Source organism: Leucoraja erinacea, chromosome 2 (genome assembly GCF_028641065.1).
Source record: "Leucoraja erinacea ecotype New England chromosome 2, Leri_hhj_1, whole genome shotgun sequence".
Classification (NCBI taxonomy): domain Eukaryota; kingdom Metazoa; phylum Chordata; class Chondrichthyes; order Rajiformes; family Rajidae; genus Leucoraja; species Leucoraja erinaceus.
The window spans coordinates 7,027,075-7,039,017 of NC_073378.1; positions in this window are offsets into that span (position 1 = coordinate 7,027,075).

Consider the following 11,943-nt stretch of genomic DNA (forward strand, 5'->3'; position numbering starts at 1 on the left):
TTATCCTTAAACTGTGACCCCTAGTTCCGGACTTCCCCAAAATCGGGAACAATCTTCCGGCATCTAGCCTGTCCAACCCCTTAAGAATTTTGTAAGTTTCTATAAGATCCCCCCTCAATCTTCTAAATTCTAGCGAGTACAAACCGAGTCTATCCAGTCTTTCTTCATATGAAAGTCCTGCCATCCCAGGAATCAGTCTGGTGAACGTTCTCTGTACTCACTCTGTGGCAAGAATGTCTTTCCTCAGATTTGGAGACCAAAATGTCACCATCGAGGAGCTTGCAGACTCGGGTAGAGACCGTGTCGGGAAGCTCCAAAGTCGCAGAAGGTTTTACCAGCCCCGCCCGGCACAGGGAGCTGACATCCCCCTGATGGAGGAGCTTGATCACCCGACACGGAGGGCCTGACCACCGGCCACGGGATTCACATCGTCCCATCAACAGAAGGCTCGAGGCCCCCCGACTGCGGGAGAACAAAGCAGGGAAGAGATTGAACAGTGAAGAATGTGGAGGAGTCACGCTGGTGAATGTTCATGTTAAATGTTCATAAATTGTGTGTTTTGTTACTTTTTAATTGTATGACTGTATGGCAAATCAAATTCCTCATATGTTGCAAAACAGACTTGGCTAATAAAGTTTGATCGTGATTATGATTATGATTATGACATCCACACCCTATCCCCTGCAGCATCGTTTGAAAACACAGACTAGTTTCCACAATTAAGCCATTAACACCAGCACTGTATATCAAAACTTCCATTCTGAGATTGCTGTGCTCACATCACTAATAATAAAATTAGTAATGTCATCCAATAAAATGCTGAGAAGTTCCATCACCTTTGGTTACCACCCTTAACTGATCTGTATAGCTTTCCCTGTAATTTATCTGAACCAAATCAATATTTCTCCACAAAGTTGGCTGTGGGTTTTCCCGGGTTGCTTCAGTTTCCACACACACTCCAAAGATGTACAGGTTCGTAGGTTAATTGGTAAAGATTGTAAATTGCCCCCAGCAGGAGGCAGTGTAGAGGTGATCGCTGGTTGGTGCAGACTCGATTGGGCAGGAGGGCCTGTTTCCATGCTGTATCTCTAAAGCCTACAAGCCCAAAGGATCAATGAGCAACTTCTAATCATGTATCATTATGACTACCTCTGTTTACCTCTGTAACAATACCCATCTCTGGCCAATTTCAATTCACTAGCTAATGAAATCATCACCCCTTTTTTTTTTAAACATCTAGACTTGACTTTACTAACACACTCCTACTCTGCCACAGCAAACTTGAGGATATAGTTTGTTCGGTATCTTATATTTAGTCTGTGGAATTCTCTGCCTCAGAGGGCAGTGGAGGCAGATTCTCTGGATGCTTTCAAGAGAGAGTTAGATAGGGCTCTTAAAAATAGCGGAGTCAGGGGATATCGGGAGAAGGCAGGAACGGGGCACTGATTGGGGATGATCAGCCATGATCACATTGAATGGTGGTGCTGGCTCGAAGGGCCGAATTGCCTACTCCTGCACCTATAGTCTATTGTCTATTGTCTATTGTCTATTGTCTATTGTCTATTGTCTATTGTCTATTTAGAATAATTTGGGAATGTCCCTTGTGGTTGTTGACACATATCATTTCACAGTTAAGCAACGTCTTGGTTTTAAAATGTTCAGCCCAGTGTTCAAATATGACCATTCCTCTCTATTCGCTCCAGCTACCAAGGCCTCAAGACCCCTGTGCTTGTCCAGTTCTAATCTATTTGGCAAACCTGAATGTAATCATGTGGGCGGCACAGCTAGTAGAGCTGCTGCCTCACAGCACCCAGAGACCTGGGTTCGATCCTGACCTCGGGTGCTGTCTGTGTGGAGCTTGCATGTTCTCTCTGTGGCCAGGTGCTCTAGTGCTGTTTCTTCCCACATCCCAAAAACGTGAGGGTTTGTAAGCTCACACCCCTTGGTAAATTTCTCCTAGATTATGGTGAGTGGATGGGGAAGTGGGATAGCATAGAACTTGTGTGAACAGGTGATCGAAGGACGCGTGGACTCGGTGGGCCGAAGGGCCTGTTTCCATGCTGTATCTCAAGTTCAAGTTCAAGTTCACATTTGTTGTCACATGCACCAATTCGTACAATGAAATTGGAGTTACCATACAGCCATACGAATAAAAAAAACACAACACACAATATAGTTCAACATAAACATCCACCACAGTGGAATCAATGTTTCCCACTGTGATGGAAGGCAATAAAGTTCAGTCACCTTCTTCTTTGTTCACCCGTGGTCGGGGTCTAGAACCCTCCGCAGTCGCCGCTACTCGCCGGGATGATCGAAACTCCAGCGTCGGAACAACGTCCACCCTCTGCGGCTTGGAGTTTCCGAATCGGCCGCTTCTTAACACACACCAAAACACACTGAGAAACATTAAAACATACATTTAGAGGCACTAAAAATAACAAAAAAGGCGAAAGGACTGACGAGCGGCTGGTGAAGCAGCCACTGTGGTGGCCTGTCACCAGCAACAGACAGTTCTTCAGCTGCAAATGCCTTAAGCTTTGGAATTCCCTCTACAACTCTCTTTTCTTCTCTAATAGAGTCCGTATAATTTAACTTTGACTAAACATTTGCTCATCTTCCCTGGGTCAATGTCAAATTGTACTTGCTAATGCCTCTCTGAAATGAAATGCCTTGGATCATTTCACTGTGTTAAAAACTCTACATAAATGATGTCATCCTATTAACATTTCTGGAACAGATAGCGTGATGATTATCGAGTAGCTGCTTCTGTGATCTTGATGCCCGTACATTTGCTGCTGTATTTCGTGCATGCAATGACTGTACTTCAGAAGTGCCAAATCTGTGGCGCGGCGCTTATGTGTTAAGTTCATGCAAGAAATATGAATTCATTCTGGTACATTTAAACCAAACTCTGTTTTTTAAGACTCTTGAAAAAAAAATATTCTGTTTTAACAAAATGTATCTCTTTTGAAAACAATGGTTCCTTTTTCCATTGTTCTAAGCATATCCCAACTCTGAATGGATACTGTTCCATTTTTCTATTCTACTGGGTGTTTGAAGTCTTGATGAAAGGAGAGGACAGGAATTAGTTACACATTGTCCAAGTACAGTGACTTCTAACAAATGTTAAAAATAAAGTACCTGGCAGCTGTGATGAAGGTCAGTGCAGTTGTTCAACACAAAAAGGGAATGACTGAAGACAAGATGTGACACAGATTAAATATAGGCATAAGGCGAAGTGCTCTCAGTTCCCAAGGACCCAGATGGAACTTGGATCCTGCATTCCAACAGTTTCATGCCAGCAACAAGTCAAGCGAATAAAGAAATCCAATTCTCCCATGAACAATGACCAAATTAATTTGTTTTGCCTGCATTTGGGCCATCATTCAAAAGAAAGACATTCTCTTTCAGAAATAAAACATGCCTTTCAGAGACAGGAAAATAAAAGGTAACGTGAACTGCGGAAACTAACTGCAGCTATTTTTTTTATTCCTGGCACAATCAATGCTGGATACTAGCCAATGGAATGCATTTGGACATTGTCCTTTCGCAAGCCCGAAAAAGGTTGCTTAAGATCTTCTGCTGTTCAAGTCACAAAATGCTGGAGTAACTCAGTGGAACAGGCAGCATCTCCGGGGAGAAGGGAATGGGTGACGTTTCAGGTCGAGACCCTTCTTCGGACTTCTGTTGTTCTGGCGGTTCTGGGAATCTCAAGATACTTTCTGCGTGGAAGGGAAGCGGGGACGGGGGGGATGAGAACCTACTGCCTGATTATGGTCCCATATCACATATTTCATTCCGTGATACCTGCAAAACATATTGCTGCTTATATAAATCAGCTTTGTGGTGGGATGAGAAAGATCCAGCATGTGTTCCTTAAAGCAGAAAAGGCTGAAGAGAAATCTTATAGTGGTCTTATATGGAAAACATGGACTAGGTTTCCTGCACTGAGGGAATAAATGGTCTTCATGACCAGAAGGGCTGGATACCAGGCAACACTGAATCAGTGTGATGACAAAGGGGCCAGAGACAAGATGAGGAAACATTTCTTTTTACACTCTCTTATGATCTGGAATTCATTGCTTGAAATAATGTTGGAAGCAGATTCTCTGTCAAGGAGAAGCTATACTTCACCCTCGTTAGATCTCATTTGGACTACGCAGTTGCAGCATGGGACCCATACACAAATAAAAACATTTCTTCCATCGAACGTGTCCAAAGACAGGCAGCTCGATTTGTTACTAACACCTATGAAAGAGAAGCGAGTGTCACCAAGCTTCTGAATTCTCTGGGGTGGAACCCTCTCCAAGACAGACGTGAAGCTCACCGTTTGACCTGTTTTTACAAAATGTTAAATGGTCAGCTCGACATAGATTACAAGACCTACACCAAACCCAAACCAATTAGGAGCAGACGAGGGCATTCGATCCAATTTGTGATCCCAGCTACAAAGACAGATGTGTACAGCAATTCGTTCTTCCCCCACACAATTAAAGCATGGAATAATCTCCACCCAACTATAGTTACCCAACCAGATGCAACTAAATTTAAAGTAGCTCTTTCTTCCCAATAACCCTTTCTGGCTTAAGCCCTCCCTTCACCACCTCCAGTTTAAATTCCATTTGGAATATTTTGGAGGACCAAGAAACCAAGAACCAAGAACCAATAGTAATAGTCAAAAAAATAATTGGAAAAAAACTTAAAGGTGGAATATTTTCAGGAGAAGAGCTTGGCTGTGGGATTTATTAGATTGTTCCTTCAATAAACAGGCACAGCTATGATGGGCCATATGGGTGCCCATAATACTGGCCTTCTATTGACTCTATAACATTCAATTCTAACGCAATGCATTAAATTGTTTAAATAATTAAAACATCATATATCACACTCTGGCAATCTGGCAACTCTGAATGTTTAATGACAAACAATGTGTAATTGATTTCTTTGACCTCGCTACATAGGGTTCTCACACTTTATAAAGGTGTAACCTTGGGTTGGAGATGAAGGGGGTAGGGTAGAGATCTACTTCAAGTGTGAAGCATGACCTGATCCTGACCTGATCCGATCCTGACCTTGATCATGATCTGACTTCACTTGATTTTAGTTTAGTTTAAACATTGAACGTGGAAACAGGCCCTTTTGACCCGCTGAGTCCGTGCCAACCAGCGATAGCCTTTACACTAGTTCTAGCCTACACACTAGGGACAATGTACGGAAGATAATTAATTTACAATACTGCAAATCTTTGGCATGTGGGAGAACACAGGAGCATTCGGAGTAAGCCCAGGCAGTCACAGGGAGAAGTATTGGGGAGTTTGAAGTATTTTATGTTACCAGATGTGACTTCCTAAGTCACATCGAATAATGCAGCTCAGAAACAGGTCCTTTGGTCTACTAACATTGTACACACTGAACATTGTATAGAAGCCATTTAACATGAGTATAGAAGCTGGGATGTAATGTTAAAATTGTACAAGGCATTGGTGAGACCAAATCTGGAATATGGTGTACAATTTTGGTCGCCCAATTATAGGAAGGATGTCAACAAAATAGAGAGAGTACAGAGGAGATTTACTAGAATGTTGCCTGGGTTTCAACAACTAAGTTACAGAGAAAGGTTGAATAAGTTAGGTCTTTATTCTCTGGAGCGCAGAAGGTTAAGGGGGGACTTGATAGAGGTTTTTAAAATGATGAGAGGGATAGACAGAGTTGATGTGGACAAGCTTTTCCCTTTGAGAATAGGGAAGATTCAAACAAGAGGACATGACTTCAGAATTAAGGGACAGAAGTTTAGGGGTAACATGAGGGGGAACTTCTTTACTCAGAGAGTGGTAGCGGTGTGGAATGAGCTTCCAGTGGAAGTGGTGGTGGCAGGTTCATTGGTATCATTTAAAAATAAATTGGGTAGGCATATGGATGAGAAGGGAATGGAGGGTTATGGTATGAGTGCAGGCAGGTGGGACTAAGGGGAAAAAAAGTTGTTCGGCATGGACTTGTAGGGCCAAGATGGCCTGTTTCCGTGCTGTAATTGTTATATGGTTATATGGTTTTATGTATCCCCATCCATACTTATCCCGTGTATCTGCACTTGGACCTCCATCTGCTTCTCCTTGTTTGATTCAAATGATTTTTTAGAAACTTCCTGTGAGGGTCTATGTCTGCAACAACTGTAAGCCCCCACACTTCACCAATGTCTGCAAGACCAACTCACAATTCTCTACCTGACCTGACCCCAGGTCACCTTAATGGCTGACCCAAAATGAAGCCCTCATGCAGAATCTGAAATCTTGACAAGGCCCAAAGAGTGGTCCCATCTCCTCATACACTGGGACACTCGGTTGCAGATCCCTGATGGCTGGAATCATTAGATATAAACCAGCCATAATCAGAAGATATGGCGAATGAGATATTAATAGAAACACAAATTAGTCTACAAACTATTTTAAATATAACCTCCACAGTAATCATGTTTAAATTTACAGGAACAACTGCACAAATGAACACCACAGTGAAGAACGCAGATTACTGACACACAGAGTGTGACCACTGAACAGGTGTGCTTCACAAACTGACAAACAAGACAATATCTTCTAATTGAAAATAGACACAAAATGCTGGAATAACTCAATGGGACAGGCAGCATCTCTGGATAGAAGGAATGATCCGTCTTCAGACTGAAGGACCAGCACCTCCATCTTCTAATTGATACCTGCGTAAAACATACTTGTTAAATAATGTGACATCTATCAATGCTAGAAGAACAATTAGGTGTGAAAAACCTTGAATTTGGCACCATTGTAAAACACAGGGGAGAAACAATAGATAAATGCCTATGTAAATTAGTCTACATCAACACCCTAGGACCAGAGCAGGAAGTGCCCGATATGACCATGATCATGTGTGGAATCAAGGAACTGCAGATGCAAGGTGCTCAAGAAGGAACTGCAGATGCTGGAAAATCGAAGGTACACAAAAAAATGCTGGAGAAACTCAGCGGGTGCAGCAGCATCTATGGAGCGAAGGAAATAGGTAACGTTTCGGGCCGAAACCCTTCTTCAGACTGATAGGGGGTGGCGAGGAAAAGGAAGGAGAAAGGAGGAGGAGGAGCCCGAGGGCTGGGGGATGGGAGAAGACAGCTCAAGGGCTAAGGAAGGGGAGGTACAAGAGCAGAGGGACAGGGGGGTGTAAAATGAAGGTAGAAGCAATAGGTAGCAAGGTGAAAAGTAAAAGTGGCAGGCAGAAAAAACCAGGGCAAAAATCAAAAAGGGCCACTTTTCAACATAATTGTATAAGGGGTAAGAGCGTTGTAAAAACAAGCCTGAAGGCTTTGTGTCTCAATGCAAGGAGTATTCGTAATAAGGTGGATGAGTTGAACATGCAGATAGCCATTAATGATTATGATATAGTTGGGATCACGGAGACATGGCTCCAGGGTGACCAAGGCTGGGAGCTGAACATCCCGGGATATTCAATATTCAGGAGGGATAGAGAGAAAGGAAAAGGAGGGGGGGTAGTGTTGCTGGTTAGAGAGGAGATTAACGCAATGGAAAGGAAGGACATTAGTTTGGAGGATGTGGAATCGGTATGGGTAGAGCTGCGAAACAATAAGGGGCAGAAAACGCTGGTGGGTGTTGTGTACAGGCCACCTAACAGTAGTAGTGAAGTTGGGGATGGCATCAAACAGGAAATTAGAAATGCTTGCGACAAAGGCAAAGCAGTTATAATGGGTGACTTCAATCTACATATAGATTGGGTGAATCAAACTGGCAGGGGTGCTGAGGAAGAGGATTTCTTGGAATGTATACGGGATAGTTATCTAAACCAACATGTAGAGGAACCAACGAGAGAGCTGGCTATTTTAGACTGGGTATTGAGTAATGAGGAAGGGTTAGTTAGTAGTCTTGTTGTGCGTGGCCCCTTGGGCAAGAGTGACCATAATATGGTTGAGTTCTTCATTAGGATGGAGAGTGACATTGTTAATTCAGAAACAATGGTTTTGAACTTAAAGAAAGGTAACTTTGAGGGTATGAGACGTGAATTGGCCAAGATTGACTGGCAATTAATTCTGAAAGGGTTGACGGTGGATATGCAATGGAAGGCATTTAAAGACTGCATGGATGAACTACAAAAATTGTTCATCCCAGTTTGGCAAAAGAATAAATCAGGGAAGGTAGTGCATCCATGGATAACAAGGGAAATCAGGGATAGTATCAAAGCAAAGGATGATGCGTACAAACTAGCCAGAAAAAGCAGCATACAGGAGGACTGGGAGAAATTCAGAGACCAGCAGAGGAGGACGAAGGGCTTAATTAGAAAAGGAAAAATGGATTATGAAAGAAAACTGGCAGTGAACATAAAATCTGACTGCAAAAGTTTTTATAGATATGTGAAAAGAAAGAGATTAGTTAAAACAAATGTAGGTCCCTTGCAGTCAGAAACAGGTGAGTTGATCATGGGGAACCAGGATATGGCGGACCAATTGAATAACTACTTTGGTTCCGTCTTCACTAAGGAAGACATAAATGATCTGCCGGAAATAGCAGGGGCCCGCGGGTCAAAGGAGGTGGAGGAATTGAGTGAAATCCAGGTTAGTCGGGAAGTGGTGTTGGGTAAATTGAATGGATTAAAGGCTGATAAATCCCCAGGGCCAGATAGGCTGCATCCCAGAGTACTTAAGGAAGTAGCTCCAGAAATAGTGGATGCATTAGTAATAATCTTTCAAAACTCCTTAGATTCTGGAGTAGTTCCAGAGGATTGGCGGGTAGCAAACGTAACCCCACTTTTTAAGAAGGGAGGGAGGGAGAGAGAAAAACGGGGAATTACAGACCAGTTAGCCTAACATCGGTAGTAGGGAAACTGCTAGAGTCAGTTATTAAAGATGGGATAGCAGCACATTTAGAAAGTGGTGAAATCATTGGACAAAGTCAGCATGGATTTACGAAAGGTAAATCATGTCTGACGAATCTTATAGAATTTTTCGAGGATGTAACTAGTAGCGTGGATAGGGGAGAACCAGTGGATGTGGTGTATCTGGACTTCCAGAAGGCTTTCGACAAGGTCCCACATAAGAGATTAGTATACAAACTTAAAGCACATGGCATTGGGGGTTCAGTATTGATGTGGATAGAGAACTGGCTGGCAAACAGGAAGCAAAGAGTAGGAGTAAACGGGTCCTTTTCACAATGGCAGGCAGTGACTAGTGGGGTACCGCAAGGCTCAGTACTGGGACCCCAGCTATTTACAATATATATTAATGATCTGGATGAGGGAATTGAAGGCAATATCTCCAAGTTTGCGGATGACACTAAGCTGGGGGGCAGTGTTAGGTGTGAGGAGGATGCTAGGAGACTGCAAGGTGACTTGGATAGGCTGGGTGAGTGGGCAAATGTTTGGCAGATGCAGTTTAATGTGGATAAATGTGAGGTTATCCATTTTGGTGGCAAAAACGGGAAAGCAGATTATTATCTAAACGGTGGCCGATTGGGAAAGGGGGAGATGCAGCGAGACCTGGGTGTCATGGTACACCAGTCATTGAAGGTAGGCATGCAGGTGCAGCAGGCAGTAAAGAAAGCGAATGGCATGTTGGCTTTCATAGCAAGAGGATTTGAGTATAGGAGCAGGGAGGTTCTACTGCAGTTGTATAGGGTCTTGGTGAGACCACACCTGGAGTATTGCGTGCAGTTTTGGTCTCCAAATCTGAGGAAGGACATTATTGCCATAGAGGGAGTGCAGAGAAGGTTCACCAGACTGATTCCTGGGATGTCAGGACTGTCTTATGAAGAAAGACTGGATAGACTTGGTTTATACTCTCTAGAGTTTAGGAGATTGAGAGGGGATCTTATAGAAACTTACAAAATTCTTAAGGGATTGGACAGGCTAGATGCAGGAAGATTGTTTCCGATGTTGGGGAAGTCCAGGACAAGGGGTCACAGATTAAGGATAAGGGGGAAATCCTTTAAAACCGAGATGAGGAGAACTTTTTTCACACAGAGAGTGGTGAATCTCTGGAACTCTCTGCCACAGAGGGTAGTTGAGGCCAGTTCATTGGCTATATTTAAGAGGGAGTTAGATGTGGCCCTTGTGGCCAAGGGGATCAGAGGGTATGGAGAGAAGGCAGGTACGGGATACTGAGTTGGATGATCAGCCATGATCATATTAAATGGCGGTGCAGGCTCGAAGGGCCGAATGGCCTACTCCTGCACCTAATTTCTATGTTTCTATGTTTCTATGAGACAGCAAAGGCTAACAAAATTTGAAGAATTCAATGTTCATGCCCGCCGGATGCAGGCACCCCAAGCGGAATATGAGGTGCTGTTCCTCCAATTTCCTGTGTTGCTCACTCTGGCAATGGAGGAGACCCAGGACAGAGAGGTCGGATTGGGAATGGGTGGGGGAGTTGAAGTGCTGAGCCACCGGGAGGTCAGGTAGGTTCTTGCGAACCGAACGGAGGTGTTCGGCGAAACGATCGCCCAACCTCCGCTTAGTCTCACCGATGTAGATCAGCTGACATTTCTTGCGGTTGCAACGGAAAGTGCCTGGGGAGGGGGTGGTACGGGTGGGAAGGGAAGAATTGACAAGGGAGTTGCGGAGGGAGCGGTCTTTGCGGAAGGCAGACATTGGGGGAGATGGGAAGATGTGGCGAGTGGTGGGGTCACGTTGGAGGTGGCGAAAATGACGTTGGATTATTTGTTGTATGTGACGACTAGTGGGGTGAAAGGTGAGGACTAGGGCACTTTCCGTTGCAACCGCAAGAAATGGAACACCTGTCCCTTTACCTCCCCCCTCGACTCCATTCAAGGACCCAAGCAGTCGTTCCAGGTGCGACAGAGGTTCACCTGTGTCTCCTCCAACCTCATCTACTGCATCCGCTGCTCCAGATGTCAGCTGATCTACGGCGATCGTTTCGCCGAACACCTCCGCTCGGTCCGCAAGAACCTACCTGACCTCACGGTGGCTCAGCACTTCAACTCCCCCTCCCATTCCCAAGGTGTCACCTCCCCTTCCTTAGCCCTCGAGCTGTCTCCTCCCATCCCCCAGCCCTCAGACTCCTCCTCCTCTTTTCTCCTTCCTTCTCCCCGCCACCCCCTATCAGTCTGAAGAAGGGTTTCGGCCCGAAACGTTACCTATTTCCTTCACTCCATAGATGCTGCTGCACCCGCTGAGTTTCTCCAGCATTTTTTAGTGTAACTGCAGATGCAAGTTTGCTCAAAAGGACATAACTCAGAGGGTCACGCAGCATGTCTGGAGAACATGGATAGATAACGTTTTGGGTTGAGACCTATCTGAAGATGGGTCCCATTCTGAAGCGTCACCTATCCATGTTCTCCGAAGATGCCTACTGGCCCATTGAATTACTCCAGAACTTTGTATCCTTTCATGTGTTAAGTGACAATTTTGCCACTTAACACATGTTCACAGTCAAATTTGTCAATCAATACTGATAGTGTTTGTGGATCCACAGAGGCATTCCACAATACGGACATTCCCCGATAGGCGATTGTTGTAGATTTGTACTTATGTAAACAATTCTGTCAGTTTGGAATATCCACAGCGATGTACAATCACTCAAGTTTCATAGCTATATACACAAAAGGTGCAGGAATAGGCCATTCGGCCCTTTGAGCCATTCAATGTGATCATGGCTGATCATCAACAATCAGTACCCCGTTCCTGCCTTCTCCCCATATCCCTTGACTCCACTAGCCCCTAGAGCTCTATCTAACTCTCTTTTGAATACATCTAGTGAATCGGCCTCCACTGCCTTCTGAGGCAGAGAATTCCACAACTCTCTGTGTGAAAAAGTCTTTCCTCATCTCAGTTCTAAATGGCCAAAATTCTTAAACTGTGGCCCTTGGTTTTGGACTCCCTCAACAACAGGTTTCCTGCATCTAGCATGTCCTATCCCTTAATAATTTTAAATGTTTCTATAAAATGGAGAAC